Source organism: Choloepus didactylus, chromosome 6 (genome assembly GCF_015220235.1).
Source record: "Choloepus didactylus isolate mChoDid1 chromosome 6, mChoDid1.pri, whole genome shotgun sequence".
Classification (NCBI taxonomy): domain Eukaryota; kingdom Metazoa; phylum Chordata; class Mammalia; order Pilosa; family Megalonychidae; genus Choloepus; species Choloepus didactylus.
Genome location: NC_051312.1, coordinates 106,179,654 through 106,196,164, shown reverse-complemented (window position 1 = coordinate 106,196,164; position 16,511 = coordinate 106,179,654). Strand labels below are relative to the sequence as shown.

Genomic DNA, 16,511 nt, shown 5'->3' with positions numbered 1-16,511 from the left:
TCTTCTCTAGTGATCACAGAACTTTCTCCAGAATAGACCATATGCTGGGACATAAAACAAGCCTCAATAAATTTAAAAAAATTGAAATTATTCAAAGCACATTCTCTGACCACAATGGAATACAATTAGAAGTCAATAACCATCAGAGACTTAGAAAATTCACAAATACCTGGAGGTTAAACAACACACTCTTAAAATAAATGTTTTATAATGTAGAATGTAGGGGAAGTAGTGACAGAGAGCAATTGGTGAAGGGGGAACGATAACCCAGTAAGAACAGATAAGCTATCATGGGGGAGTTTAACGTTCTGGGAATGCCCAGGAATGACTATGGCTTGTAAATTTCTGGTGGGTGTGGCGGGAACAAGTTCACAGAAATGTTGCTACATTGGGTTGTTTTCTTGGGGTAGAGTAGGAACATGTTGGACTCCCTTGTTAGGGTTTATTTGAAATGTTTTTTTATTATATGTTTTTTTTAATTTTTTTTGATATAGTTGATTTTAAAAAAAACTTAATTCAAAAAAAAAAAATGAAAAAACTATGCAGAGCCCCCTTGAGGAGCTGGTGGAGAATGCAGGGGTGTTGGGCTCCCACCTCTATGGTTGCTGATGTGCTCACAGACATAGGGGACTGGTGGTTTGATGGGCTGAGCCCTCTACCACAGGACTTGCCCTTGGGAAGACTGTTGCTATAAAGGAGAGGCTAGGCCTCCCTATAATTGTGCCTAAGAGCCTCCTCCCGAATGCCTCTTTGTTGCTCAGATATGGCCCCCTCTCTCTACCTAAGCCAACTTGAAAGGTGAAATCACTGCCCTCCCCCTTATGTGGGATCTGACACCCAGGGGAGTGAATCCCCCTGGCAACATGGAATATGACTCCTGGGGAGGAATCTAGACCTGGCATTGTGGGATGGAGAACATCTTCTTGACCAAAAGGGGGATGTGAAAGGAAATGAAATAAGCTTCAGTGGCAGAGAGATTCCAAAAGGAGCCGAGAGGTCACTCTGGTGGGCACTCTTATGCACAATTTAGACAACCGTTTTTAGGTTCTAATGAATTGGAATAGCTAGCAATAAATACCTGAAACTATCAAACTACAACCCAGAACCATGAATCTTAAGATGATTGTATAAAAATGTAGCTTATGAGGGGTGACAATGTGATTGGGAAAGCCATATGGACCATACTCCCCTTTGTCTCGTTTATGGATGGATGAGTAGAAAAATGGGGGAAGAAAAAAAAAAGGCACCCAGTGTTCTTTTTTACTTTAATTGCTCTTTTTCACTTTAATTTTTATTCTTATTATTTTTGTGTGTGTGATAATGAAAATGTCAAAAATTAATTTTGGTGATAATGCACAACTATATAATGGTGCTGTAAACAATTGAATGTACGCTTTGTTTTGTATGACTGCATAGTATGTGAATATATCTCAATAAATATGAATAAAAAATAAAATAAAATAAAAGGTACCAGGCAAGAATAATGTTTAAAAGAAGGTAGAACTTAGGAGACTAATTTCATAGTTTTTCCTCAGGCCTAGGAAATAACACTGGACTAATAACTGGTTCTTAGAACCAGAATCAGCTGCATACACAGGGACAGAAAGTTATCCACATGGCAAATTTAAAACACGATAGAAAGAACTCATGCCTCTCTAAGTCCAGCAGCTCTGTATTGCTTCTGGAGCCAAACCTCTCTGTTTTTCACCCAAATGTTGATATGGGCTCAAACTCTATTTGATCTTTTTATTTCATTATACTCTTTTCCTTCCTGTCAATTTCTAGAGTTTGAGGAAAAAAAATTACCCTATTTTGCATCCTTTCATCCCAATTATCTAGTACATTGCAAGTCATCTATAAATGCTTCAATATTATTGTTTTGTTTTTTTAATTTTGTCATTAACTGTGTTAACATTTGGAAATGGCTTACTAAGATTAAAGCTTCACAGGAACTTTTAATTGTTTGGCCTGAAAGGCAATTTGTTGTAATCATTAAAACCCAGTGATATTAAAGCATAAGACATGTTTGAAGACATAGGAGCATGTATCAAGGTTTATTGAGAAGATTATAGAGTTTGGAATCTGACATCTTCACTCACTCTTACCCCACTGCTCATTAGTTGTGCAGTTGGATAAGTTTATTAATTTCTCTGAACTTCAGTTTCTTCATTAGTATAGTTAGTCAAATGCAATCACATAATATTATATGTAAGTGTATATGTATTACTTAATACAATGCTAAGCCTCAGTTTTTCTCGGATTATTTTAGGTGATCCATAATGTAAGTACCAGGTTATTTTGAGTTTTAAATGAAATCACATATGAGGCATCACAAGTATCTTGCAGATGGTAGGGGGTCAATAAATTTTTATTTTCTTCATCTCCTTTCCTCTGAGTGACATCACGAAATGAACCTCTACTCTGTTTTGTTCAAGTGTCCCCAAGATTGAAAAGAACCAAGTCTTAATCAGAATTCATCTTCAGTTTCCCTAACACCATTCTCAGTGATTCCTCATAATGACCCAAATTTCCTGTTGTTTTGCATTATATGAAGTATGTATGCATCTATTACCTCAGGCAGTAGGTTCTGTCATTGCCCATATTTCATGGATAAAGGAAATAAGTTCAGACAACTGCCCTCCAAAGTGAGTATGTTCATGCTGACATTAAGGAAAAGCTGTAATAATCTTCTTCCTACTTGCAATCATTTGCTTACCTTTTAAAGTCCTTGGTAAATCTTTTCTTCAGGTTTGGTATTGCTGCTGCTCTAAAGGAATGGCAATATATATATATATATATATATATATATATATATATATATATATATAATTTAAATTTTCCTTGTTTTTCACATTTAGCAATGTTTATAGCTAATCCCCCTTCCCCTAGGTCTGGAAATTCCTTCTGCTTTAACATGGTTTGCATTTCAGAAACAATGCATGTTTTTGTAATCCACTGGGACCTCTGATTCAGATAACAAGAATTTTCCTTTATGCATATGGAAGCAATTAAATAAAAAACACATTTAAAAAATCTCTTTAGGTGAGAAACTCGAGACGCACACATTTTTCATAAATTCTAAAGCATTCATTTGGTCATTTGTTTTTTCACTATTTCTCCATAAGCCGTTTCATCCAGTCCATTTATCATGGCTTTTAAAAACCTCTTCTCTAAATTTCTAATGAGTTTGACTTTATTTTTTAATAATGAGGTACCCAGAACAGAGATTATATTTCAAGCAGAGTGTCAGTTACCTAATAAAAATGAAATACCTATTGCTTAATCCATTGTTTTAATCCATCCCATGTTATAGGCATAAAATAATTTTAACAACACCCTTTAAAGTAGTTAAGTATTTTCTTCTTTTTACTCTAGCAAAACTGAATCATAGATGTTAACCATAAGACCCAGGATAGAGATTTTGAGAGCACTTATTTTCTAATAAACTTGAAACCTTATGGCCATGACCCCAACAGAATTGATAATGGGTTTCCTTTTTCATTATCTCACACCTCAAATTTGTTCTCAGCCAAAACTTTATCACTGAAATATCCACATTTTATTTTCTTGAGTTGATTAACTGAGCCTTTTTGAGGCCCTGAGAAACCCAAAGCTTTCTCAGATCATAAAATCTTGGAACTTCTAAGCCCATTATGCCTCATTCCTTAGCTCTGCTTTTCATCCCAAAGCCCTCATTCACTTACCTTGAGAGCCCTGGGCTTTTCCTCCCTCCCCACCTTTGTTCCCTAAATAATGAGGTTTATTTAATGCAAAGTGCCAGAGATGGTGTTATGTTCTTTGCTTGCATTATATTTTTCTTATTCTAATTTGGCAATAATCCTGTGAGTTGCAACTGAAGAAACTGAAACTCAGGAAGTCTGAGTTATAACAGGCTCCAATAGGAAACAAAAAAAAACCACAACAGTTCTTTTTTTAAAAATAAGTCAATATGAAGAATCATTATCTAGACATAAGTAATTGTTAAGTAGCTACCTGAACATTAAAAAGAGAATAATGAGATATCACAGAGGAAGCAACTGCAGGAAGCAGCAAGAGAAACTAACCATTCTTTTTTCCTTTAGTGACTGCTGCTTGGCAGGTGCTGGTGTTTTCAAGCTCAGAGAAAGCATCCATGGAGCTGGTATCCACCTCTGAGAAGAGGTTCCAATTAGCACATGTCTGTGGTGAGTGTTGGGAAAACTGCAAAATAAATTCACTGCTTCTAAACAAAAAAAATCACTGCTGCTAACATGGTGATGAGGAAGCATTGCTGGTGAGACAGACAGAAACAGTAACCCAAAAGCAAGAAAACTGGAGGTAAACAAAGTGAATATCCCCGATTTCTCTTCCAGCTTCCCTGTCTCAATCTAGCATTCTACTGGCAGTTCTAGGAAGTCAGATGACAAAAGGTAACTATGGCTTGCAGAGCCACAGCCTCATCATCATAAAGCAGAGCACAGATGAGTGGGTTTGAAGCAGAGAAACAATAGCTTAATAAATAGGATATGTACTTTCCCCAAATGTTAAGTTCAGAAAAATATGATGATTCACTAACATTTAAAGTGTGAATACTAAGAAAGAGTACTAAATGTGCAGTTCTTAGCTTTGTTTCTGGATAGCTCCATGTTGTGCTCTTGGGCCAAGTTTTCCACTGCCTATAAATTTCAAGGACAAAGCAAGGGCAGTGACAGAAGGAATCTTGCAGGGCCCTTCCTGCCACTAAGTAGAATATCTGCAATCTTTTGGAAGGGAGGACATTGCAGGGAGATGCAGAGGAGATGCAGAGGAGGATATTGCAGGGAGATGCAGAGGAGGACATTGCAGGGAGATGCAGAGGAGGACATTGCAGGAGATGCAGAGGATGACATATTGGCAAACATTTCCAGTGTACTCATTACTGCTCCTTAGTTTTCTGGCTCTCATCAAGTATTTCTCCTTGAATACCACATCAGTGGAAGAAGAAGTGGTTTATTCAAAAAATGTTGTAGGAATTATGTGTACCCATCTAGCAAAAAAGAAAAAATGATAAAATTGGAAGCACAGAAAATATGAGAATAAGGTGGTTCAACGGCACATTGGGAGAGGCAGAAGAATGGATCAGCAAACCTGGAGATAAGACAAGCGAAACTGTCCATTCTGAGAATTAGAAAGAAAAAAGAATGAAAAAACAAAAAATGAACAGAACCTAAGTAACCTACGGGACACCATCAAGCCCCTTTACATACGCATCACAGGAGTCCCAAAATGAGAAAAGAGAGATAAAGGGGCAAAAAAATTTTCAAGGTAAAAATGGCTGAAAACTTTCCAAATCTGATGAAAGATATGAATATTACAAACCCAAGAACACACAAACACCAAAGAAAATGAAACCAAAGAGATCAACACTGAGATACTTTGTAATCAAACTGTCCAACGCCAAGGACAAATGTGGAATCTTGAAAACAGCAAGAGAGAACTGGCACATTGCATAAAAGAGATCATTAATTACACTAACAACTGATTTCTCATTAGAAAACATAGAAGCCTGAAGGCAGTGAAAGGAAATACTTAAAGTATTGACAGAAAAAACTTATCTAAGAATAGTATATCCAGGAAAGCTGTTTCTCAAAAGTGAGGGAGAAATTAAGGCATTTCTGCGCAAACAAAAGGTGAGAAACTTCATTACTGTTTACCTGCCTCAATAGAAATACTAAAGTGGGTCCTTCATGTTGAAAGGAATGGACACTAGACAATAGCTCAAAGCTGTGTGAAGAAATAAAGATCTATACTATAGATAACTATGAGGGTAAATATAATTGCCAGTATTATTGCATTTTCATTTGTAATGCTATCTTCTACATCTTATATGAAGCAAAATTCAAATGCATAAAAGTAAGCAAGAATCCTTTAACTGGGCACACAATATATGAAGATGTAATTTGTGACATGAACAATATAAATGGGAGGGACAGAGAGACATAGAAACACAGTAAGTGTAGGCTATCAGGAATAATTAAATTCTATAGATTTATTATGTTAAATCTAATCCCCATGTTAACCAAAGTGAAAACATGTTTAACAATTTATACAAAAGGAAATGAAAATGAATCAAAATGGCTCATTATAAAAGACCATTAAAAAAGGATGGAAGAAATGAAGGACAAAAATAATATAAAACTTACAAAAAATAAAAAAAATTAGCAACATAGCAGGAATAAATCTTGCTTTATCAGCAAATCCTTAAATGTAAATGGATTAAAGCAAAGGGGAGACATTGGCAGAAGAGATAAAGAAACATGACTCAATGATATGTTGTTTACAAGAGACTCATCTTAGATACAAAGACACAAACAGATTGTAAGTGAAAGGCTGAAAAATATATTTCAAGCAAATGGTAACTGAAAGTAAATGCTGTGGCTATACTAATAATAGACAAATTAGGATTTAAGTCAAAACATGAAAAATAAGGTCATTATAGCAATAAAAATGTCAACAAGATATACAAATTACAAACATATATGCACCTAAAAGAGGGCCCCCAAAATATATGAAGAAACATTGACATAATTGAAGGGAAAAATAGACAGTTATAAAATAATAATTGAAATATCAATACAGCACTTAGAATACTGGGTAGAACATGTACAGTAGATCAAAAAGGAATCAGAGTCACAATAATATGAAACTGAAAATCAGTAAAAGGTGGAGAACCGGAAAATTCACAAATATTTGGAAGTTAAATTCTAAATCAGTGGGTTACAGAAAAATTGTAAGACATATCAGTAATTATTATGAAATAAATGAAAATAATAACATAACATATCAAAACTTATAGGATGCAACAGAGGCAGTGCTGAGGGAAATTTGAAGCCCAAATGCCTACAGTAAAAGAAGAAAGAACTAAAACCAAAGGTCTAACTGAACACCTAGAGGAACTAGAAAAAGAACAGCAAACTAATCCCAAAGCAAGAAGAAGGAAAGAAATAGAAAAGATCAGAGCAGAAATAAATGAATTTGAGAATAAAATAATAGAGAGAATTAACAAAACTAAAAGTTGGTACTTTGAGAAGACCAACAAAACTGACAAACCCTTAGCTAGACTTACAAAGAAAAAGAGAGAAGATGCAAATAAACAGGATCAGAAATGATAGGGAGGACATCACTACTTACATCACAGAAATAAAAAGGAGCATAAGAGGATACTATGAACAACTGTATGCCAACAAATCAGACAACTTAGAAGAAATGAACAAATTCCTAGAAACATAGGAAAAAGCTACACTGACTCTACAAGAAATAGAAGACCTCAATAGACCAATTACAAGTAAAGAAACTGAATCTGTCGTCAAAATCCTCCCAAAAAAGAAAAGTCTAGGACCAGATGGCTACACAGGTGAATTCTACTAATCATCCTAGGAAGAATTAATACCAATCACATTCAGACTTTTCCAGAAATTGAAGAGGAGGGCACACCACCTAACACATTCTAAGACCAACATCACCCTAATACTAAAGCCAGATAAAGATATTCCAAGAAAATAAAACCATAGATCAATTTGTCTAATAAATATAGATACAAAAATCATCAAAAATACTTGCAAATCAAATCCAGCAGCACATTAAAAGTATCATACACCATGACCAAGTGGGTTTTATTCCAGGTATGCAAGGGTGGTTCAACACAAGAAAATTAAATAATGTAATATACCACAAAACAAATCAAAGGAGAAATATCCCATGATCATCTCAACTGACACAGAAAATGCATTTGACAAAATCCAGCATCCTTTCTTGATAAAAAAATTCAAAACATAGGCATTAAAAATCTTCCTCAACATGATAAAGGGCATATATGAAAAACCCACAGCTAACATCATACTTAATGGTGAAAGACTGAAAACTTCCCTCTAAGATCTGGAACAAGACAAGGATGTCCACTGTCACCACTGTTACTCAACACTGTGCTAGAAGTTCTAGCTAGAGAAATTAGGCAAGAAAATAAATAAATAAATAAATAAAAGGCATCCAAATTGAAAAGAAAGAGATAAAACTTTCATTATCTGCATATGACATTATTGTATATATTGACCATTCCAAAATAATCTACAACAAAGCTACTAGATCTCACAAACAAGTTCAGCAAAGTGGCAGAATACAAGATCAACATGCAAAAATCAGTAGTGTTTTTATACATTAGTAAAGAGCAATACGAGAAGGAAATCAAGAACAAAATTCCATTTACATTAGTTACTAAAAAATTTTATCTAGGAATCAATTTAACCAAGAAAGTAAAGGATCTGTACACAGAAAACTACAAACCCTTGCTAAAAGAAATCAAGGAAGATCTAAATAAATGGAAAGACAGTCCATGTTCTTGGATTGGAAGACTAAGTGTCATGAAGATTTCAATTCTACTCAAATTGATTTACAGATTCACTGTGATTCCAATCAAAATTCCATCAACCTACTTTGCAGAAATGTAAAAGTCAATTATCAAGTTTATTTGGAAGGATAAGGGGCCCTGAATAGCCAAAAATAACTTGAAAAAGAGGAATGAAGTTGGAAGACACATATATTCTGACTTTAAAGCATATTATAAAGCTACAGTGGTCAAAACAGCATGGTACTGGCATAAAGATAGATATATCAACCAATGGAATGGAACTAAGAGTTCAGAAATAGACCCTCACGTCTAATGCCAATTGATATTTGGCAAGGCTGCCAAGTCCACTCATTTGGGAAAGAACAGTATCTTCAACAATGGTGCTGGGAGAACTGTATATCCATAATGCAACAGAATGAAAGAGGACCCGTTTCTTACAACTCATACAAAAATTAACTCAAATTGGATCAAAGACCTAAATATAAGAGACAGTACTATAAAATTCCTAGAAGAAAATGTAGGGAAGCATCTTCAAGACCTTATGGTAAGCAATGGTTTCTTAGACTTTATACCCAAAGCACAAGCAATGAACTAAGATTAAAAAAAAAAAAATAGATAAATGAGACTTCATCGAAATTAAAAACTTTGTGCATTAAAGGATGTTGTCAAGAAAGGGAAAAGACAACCTAGTCAATGGGAGAAAATATTTGGAAACCACATGTCTGATAAGGGTTTAATATTCAGATTATATAAAGAAATCCTATAACTCAAAGATAAAAAGACAAACAACCCAATTAAAAAATTGCCAAAAGAGTTGAACAGACATTTCTTCAAAAAGGATATTCAAATGGCTAAAAAGCACATGAAAAGATACTCGACATCCCTAGCTACTAGGGAAATGTAAATCATATCCACAATGAGATATCATTTCACACCTAACAGAATGGCCAACACTGAAAAAAACAGAAAACTACAAGTGTTGGATAAGACGTGGAGAAATGGGAACACTCATGCATTGCTGATGGGAATTTAAAATGGTGGAGCCGCTGTGGAAGACAGTTTGGCCATTTCTTAGGAAGTGAAGTATAGACTTGCCTTACGATCTGGCAAACCCACTACCAGGTATATACCCAGAAGAACTGGAAGCAGGGACTTGACAAGTCATTTGCACACAAAAGTTTGTTCCTTCAAAAGACAGAAGCAATCCAAGTATCCATCAACTGATGAATGGCTAAACAAAATGTGGTATTTACGTACAATGGAATCCTATTCACCCGTAAAAATGCATGAAGTCCTGAGGCATGCAAAAACATGGATAAGCCTTGAGGGCATCATGCTGAGTGAAATAAGCCAGACACAAAAGGACCAATATGGTACGATCTCGCTGATATGAACTGACTATAATAAGCAAACTCATAGAGTTAGAATCTAAAACACAGGTTACCAGGGGATAGACTGGGGGTAGAGAATGGGGAGCTGATGCTTAATTTGTACAGACTTTGTATTTAGGTTGATGATAAAGGTTTAGAAATGAATGGTGGTCATGGTAGCACATTATTGTTAGTGTAATTAACAGCACTTAGTTATGTATGTGAATGTGGTTTAAAGGGGAAGTTTTAGGTTGTGTATGTTACTAGAACGAGAATTAGAAGATAAAACACGGGACTGTATAACACAGTGAACCCTGTTGTGATGGTGGACTGGGGTTAACATTGAAGTATATGAATTATAACAAATGTCTGACACTAATACAAGGTTTTAATAATAGAGTGGTATATGGGAAAAATATAAACTATTGACTATAGTTAATAGTACTATTTTAATATTCTTTCATCAACTGCAATAAGGTACCACACTAATGCCAACTGTCAACAATAGGTGGGTATTAGGAATGCTGAATTTTTTACATGACTTTTTGGTAATCCTACAACTTTTCTAATTAAAAAATATATATAATAATTAAAAAAAACATTATGCTAAGTGAAAGGAACCAGGCACAAAGTACCACATATTGTATGTGTTGTATGATCCCATTTATATAAAAAGTAAATATATATAAATCTATAGAGACAGAAATAGATTAGTAGTTATATAGGGATGGGGAGGGATAGAGGGATTGAGAGGTGGCTGCTATGTAGTTTTTCTTTGTGGAGTAAAGAAAATGTTCTAAAATTGATTGCAGTGATGAGTACACAACTCTATGAATATACTAAAAGCAATTTATTGTACAGTTGGGATGGACTGTATGGTATGTGAATATATCTCAATAAAACTGCTTTTAAAAAAAGGAAACAGAGAACCTGAATAACACTATAAACCAACTAGCTCTAACAGACATATAAAACACCTCAATGCCAAACAAAGAATATGTACTTTTTTTTCAAGTGCACATGGATCATTCTCCAGGATAAACCATATGGCACAAAAGAAGTCCCAATAAATTTTAAAATGTTGAAATAATACAAAGTAACTTCCTCAACAACAATGGAGTGAAGCTAGAAATCAACGAGAGAGGATAACTGGAAAATTTACAAATACGTGGAAATTAAGCAGCATACTCTTTTTTTTTTTAAATGCAATTTTATTGAGCTATACTCACACATCATATAATCCATTCAAAGTATGCAATGGCTCACAGTATCATCATATAGTTGGGCATTCATCACCACAATCAATTTTCAAACCTTTTCATTTCTCCAAAATAAAGAAAAAATATTAAAAAACAAAAAAGAGAAATAAAAAAGAACACCCAAAACATCCCATACCCCTTATCCCCTCTATTATTTATATATTTTTGTCATTATTTTATTACTCATCTGCCCATACACTGAGTAAAGGGAGGATCAGTCACAAGGTTTTCACAATCACAAAGGCACACAATAAAAGCTATATAGTTACACAATCATCATCAAGAATCCAGTCTACTGGATTACCATTCAACAGATTCAGGTATATCTTTCTAGATATTTTAATACACTAGAAACTAAAAAGGAATATCTACATAATGTCTAAGAATAACCTCCATACTGACCTCTCAATTCTGTTTGAGATCTCTCAGCCACTGGGGCTTTATTTTGTTTAATTTCTGTCCGAGCTTTTGGTCAAGACAGCATTCTCAATTCCACAATGACAGGGCCAGACTCATCCCTGAGAGTCCTGTCCCTTGTTGCCAAGGAGACTTACACCCAAAGAGTCATGTTCTGTGTAGTATGGAGGGTAGTGAGTTTATTTGCAGAGTTGGCTAAGAGATACAGGCCACATCTGAGCAACAAAAGAGGTCTCTGGGAGTGACTATTAGGCATAATTATAAGTAGGCTTAGCTTCTCCTTTGCAGAAATAAGTTTCATAAGTGCAAGCCCCAAGATCAAGGGCTTGACTTATTAAATTGGGTTTCCCTAAAGCTTGCAGGAATATCAGGAATTCCCCAAAACAAATTTGGTTCTTTAAAAAAAATCAATAAAATTGACAATTCTATGCAAACTGACAAAGAAAAAAAAGAGAAAAGCCACAAATAGCTAAAATCAGAAATGAAAATGATGACATCACTACTGACTTTAGAGAAACAAAAGGAATTATAAGAACGTCAACAAATTAGATACATAGACAAAAATGGAAAAATTCCTGGAAATTCACAAATTACTTAAATTAACTCAAAAGAGAAGAAGAAATATAAAACCTCAACAAAACTATAACAAGTACAGAGATTAAATCAATAATCCAAAACCTTCTACCAAAGAAAACCAGTAAATATGACTCTACTTATGAATTTCACCCAACATTTAAGGAATAATTAATATTTACCTTTCTCAAACTCTTCTAAAACCTCAAGAGAAGTGAATGCTCCATAATTCATCCCTAATTCATTCTATAAGGCTAGGATTACCCTGACACCAAAGTCTAATAAAGACATCACAGGGAAAGGAAATTACAAACCAATTTACCTTATGAATATAGATGCAAAAATCCTTTAGAAAATACCAGCAAGCTAAATCCAACAACATATTAAAAAGATTACTCACTATAACCTGGTGGGATTTATCCCAGGAAGGCAAGAGTGGTTCAACTTACAAAAATCAATGTTTAATACACCGCATGAGTAAAAAGAAGGGGAAAAAAATCATGATTATCTCAGTAGACATATAAAAGGCATTTGAAAAAATATCCAGAATGCTTTTTTAATAAACACACTCAGCAAACTAGGAATAGAAGGGAACTTTGTCAACGTGATAAAGGCCATTTTGCCAAACCAACAGCTAATGTCATACTGAATGGTGAAAGACTTAAAGCTTTCCTCCACTTAAGAGCAGGAACAAGACAAGCATGCCCACTTTTATCACTACATTCAGTATTGAACTAGAAGTTCTAGGCAGAACAATAGGCAAGAAAAAGAAATAAATGGTGTCCAAATTGGAAAGGAAGAAGTAAAACTCTCTCTATTTGCAGATGACATGATCTTAGGTATAGAATACCCTTTTTTATATACAGAAAATCCAAAGGAGTCCACAAGAGAACTAATAGAACTAATAAATGATTTCAGCAAAGTGGCAGGGTACAAGAGTAACACAAAAATCATTTGTGTGTATTTACACTAGAAATGTGTTTTTCTTTATTCTTCATTAATTCTTAATTCTTTATCCTAAAGAAAAATTAAGAAAACAATTCCATTTACATAGCATCTAAAAGAATAAAAATATCTATAAATAAATTTAATTGATAATATAAAAGACTAGTACATTGAGAACTACAAAACACTGATGAAAGCAATTCAAGAATATCTAAATAAATGGAAAGACATCCCCTTTTCATGGATTGTCAAACTTAATATTGTTAAGATGTCAGTATCACCCAAAGGGATTCAATGCAATCCCTACCAACATCCCAGCAGCTTTTTTTTTTTTCAAAAATGGAAAAGCTGACTCTCAAATTCATATAGAACTGCAAAGAGCCCTAAATAGATGAAACAATTTTGAAAAAGAAGAACAATTTAGAGGACTCACACTTCCCAATTTCAAATTGTACTACAAAACTACAGCTATTAAAACAGTTTGGCACTGGCTTCGACATATAGACCTGAAATTCCAGGAATAAGCCCACCCATTTATGGTCAATTGATTTTCAACAAAGGTGCTAAGCACATGAAATACAGAAAGAACAAGTCTTCAAAAACAATGGTGTTGGGAAAATTTGATCTCTTCATGCAAAAAATTGAATTTAGATCCCATACCTTACATCATACACAAAAACTAACTCAAAAATAGGTCAAGAAACTAAATTTAAGAGATAAAACTTAGAAACCTTTAGATGATAGCATAGGAGCAAATCTTCACGACATAGGATTTGGTAATGGATTCTTAGATATGACATCAAATGCATGAAGGATAAAATAAACAATAGATAAATTCACCTTCATCAAAATTAAATCCTTTGTACATCAAAGGACATTATCAAGAAAGTGAAAAGACAACCTAAAGAATAGGAGAAAATAGTTGCCAATCATCTATCTGATAAGCACTTAATATCCAAAATTATATAAAGAACGATGACAATGCAGGAACAAAAAGACAAACAGCTGAATTTAAAAATGGGCAAAAGACTTGAATAGACATTTCTCCAAAGAAGATATTCAAATGGGAAATAAGCACATGAAAAGATGCACAACATCATTAGCCATTAGTGGAATGCAAATCAAAACCACAATGAGCAGCACAAGGAGTGGGCAGCCCCGACCTGCTGGGCACCATGGGTGGCTGTGGCTCCCTGGGTCCATTTCTCCCATTCCCTGTGCTGCACCTATGTGGCCCATTGCCCACAACCGCCCAGGAGGAGGAGGGGGAGAGGGAGGAAGCGAGCCAGTAGATCTGTAAAGAACCCAGCAGACTAAGAGAGGGAGGGGAAGGCACTAACTGTGAGGTGTGTGCACTGCAGAACCATGTCTGTACAGGAATCCCTTAACCCAGAAAGTCATGAATTGGACAAGAACTTCCAGCTGACCAGGTTCACTGAGCTGAAGGGCACAGGCTGCAAAGTGCCCCAAGATGTCTCACAGAAATTGCTGGACTCCTTGCAAGAGAACCACTTCCAAGAAGACAAGCCATTCTTGGGAGCAGTTATGCCAAGGCTTGGCATCGGGATGGACTTGTGTGTCATCCTGCTGAGGCACGGCAGCCTCTCCTTTGTGCTGACCACAGACTACACTTACTCTATCACTGAAGACCCTAACATTATAGGCAGGATAGTTAGTGCCAATATCCTCAGCAACCTCTATCCAGTGGGGTTTACAGAATGCTCATGCTCCTTGGGATCAACAATAAGATGACCAACAAGGAAAGGGATAAGTGATGCCCCTAATTATACATGGTTTTAAAGATGCAGCAGAGGAAGCAGGGATGTCAGTAACAGGTGGCCAAACTGTATTAAACCCCTGGATAGTTTTAGGGGTCCTAAAACTGTATGCCAGCCCAACAAGTTCATCATGCCAGATAATGCTGTGCTGGGAGAGGTGCTTGTTCTGACCAAACCCCTGGGCATGCAGGTGGCCATGGCCATGCACCAGTGGCTGGACATCCCTGAAAAATGGAACAATATTAAACTAGTGGTCACCCAGGATGATGTAGAGTTGGCATACCAAGAAGCAATGATGAATATAGCAAGGCTCAATAGAACAGTTGCAGGGCTCACACACATGTTTAATGCCCATGCAGACACTGACATCATGGGCTTCAGGATCCTTGGCCATGTGCAGAACATGGCCAAGCAGCAGAGGAAAGAGGTGTCATTCATCATCCACAACCTCCCTGTCCTGGCCAAGATGGCCACCATGAGAAAGGCCTGCGGGAACATGCTTAGTCTCACGCATGGGACCTGTCCTGAGACTTCAGGAGGCCTTCTGATCTGCTTACCACAGTTCTGTACCAAGATCAAGTCCCCCAAGTATGGGGAAGGCTACCAACCATGGATTACTGGGACTGTGGAGAAGGACAACTGCACAGCCAGACTCATGGTCAAGCCCCGGATCATCAGAATGGCCCCATAGGTGACCACTGAGCTGTGAACCCCATACCCAGCACCACCTCCTAATCCACACCCAGCACCACGCTGGCTCTCTGATTTTGTTTTTACATAGATCTATTCCTTTATCATTACTTCAATTAAAGACTGTAAACTGCAACAATCTCATTCTGTCTACACATCCAGTGACGTTAGGTTGATTTGTGAGTGGATACAATTAATAAAATAAAGCCCACTGCCTTCTTTTCCTGTTACATTAACTGAAGATGCACCTAACCTTGAGGCAGCTTCTGAGTTGAGAATTATATTGTTAACCAATACCATTGAATCATTTTGAATCTTTAGACATTTATCTCTTGCTGACAGGCTCTTTCAAAGGTGCTTTCACATGGCACAGACATTACCAAGAGTAGTGTCAACTGCAGTCAGTGTCTTTTCATTTTATGTGTATTTATCATTATAAATCTGAACTGTGTTTCGCTGTCTTGAACAGTGTCCTGGAAAGACAAAACTGGTCCGTGACACAGTGGTATCCCCATAGTAGGATTGCCGCACAATTTCCACGAGCCTCCAGTCTGTCTAGTCTCACCATTCAGGAGCATCTCCAACCCAGGATACTACCCCCTAGTGCTTTCTGTTACATGGGGCAAGAGCTTCACTCTGCATGGAAAGAAATTTGAAGACAAAAAAGAAATGTTTCTTTTTGCTTTTGTGGCTCCCAGGTATTTGCAGTAATATCAATAACTGTTTCCCTTACTGATAGCCAAAAAAGATCCTTTTTAAAATGTAATTAGATATTCTATAGTACAACAAGGAATTGACCTTCTCAAAGGGGGCTCATGTATAATACTCACTTACAATTACAATTAACTATGCAAATCATTTTTAAATATAATCAATAATAAAGACTGCTTGTGGATGGTAGTATTTAATTACATTTTATATTTTGTATAGTGATTTCAGGACTTTTGTTTTCTTAAAATCAGCAACTTTTAGCCAAATTCTCAGCATTATTTTGTCCCTTGTAACAACGCTTTTTTGTGCATGCTTTTCGTGACCTGTTGAAATCTGCATTGTAAACTTTGCAGCTTAAACCTGTTATTCAAATAAAAATATTTAATTTGTTTTATTGATCTTGTAT

The 16,511-nt window shown here is 35.8% G+C and overlaps 1 pseudogene; it reads left to right on the top strand.

Annotated features, from left to right (window-relative positions):
- Positions 1-14,291: 14,291 nt before the first annotated feature.
- Positions 14,292-15,413, top strand: LOC119537252 (annotated as a pseudogene).
- Positions 15,414-16,511: the final 1,098 nt, after the last annotated feature.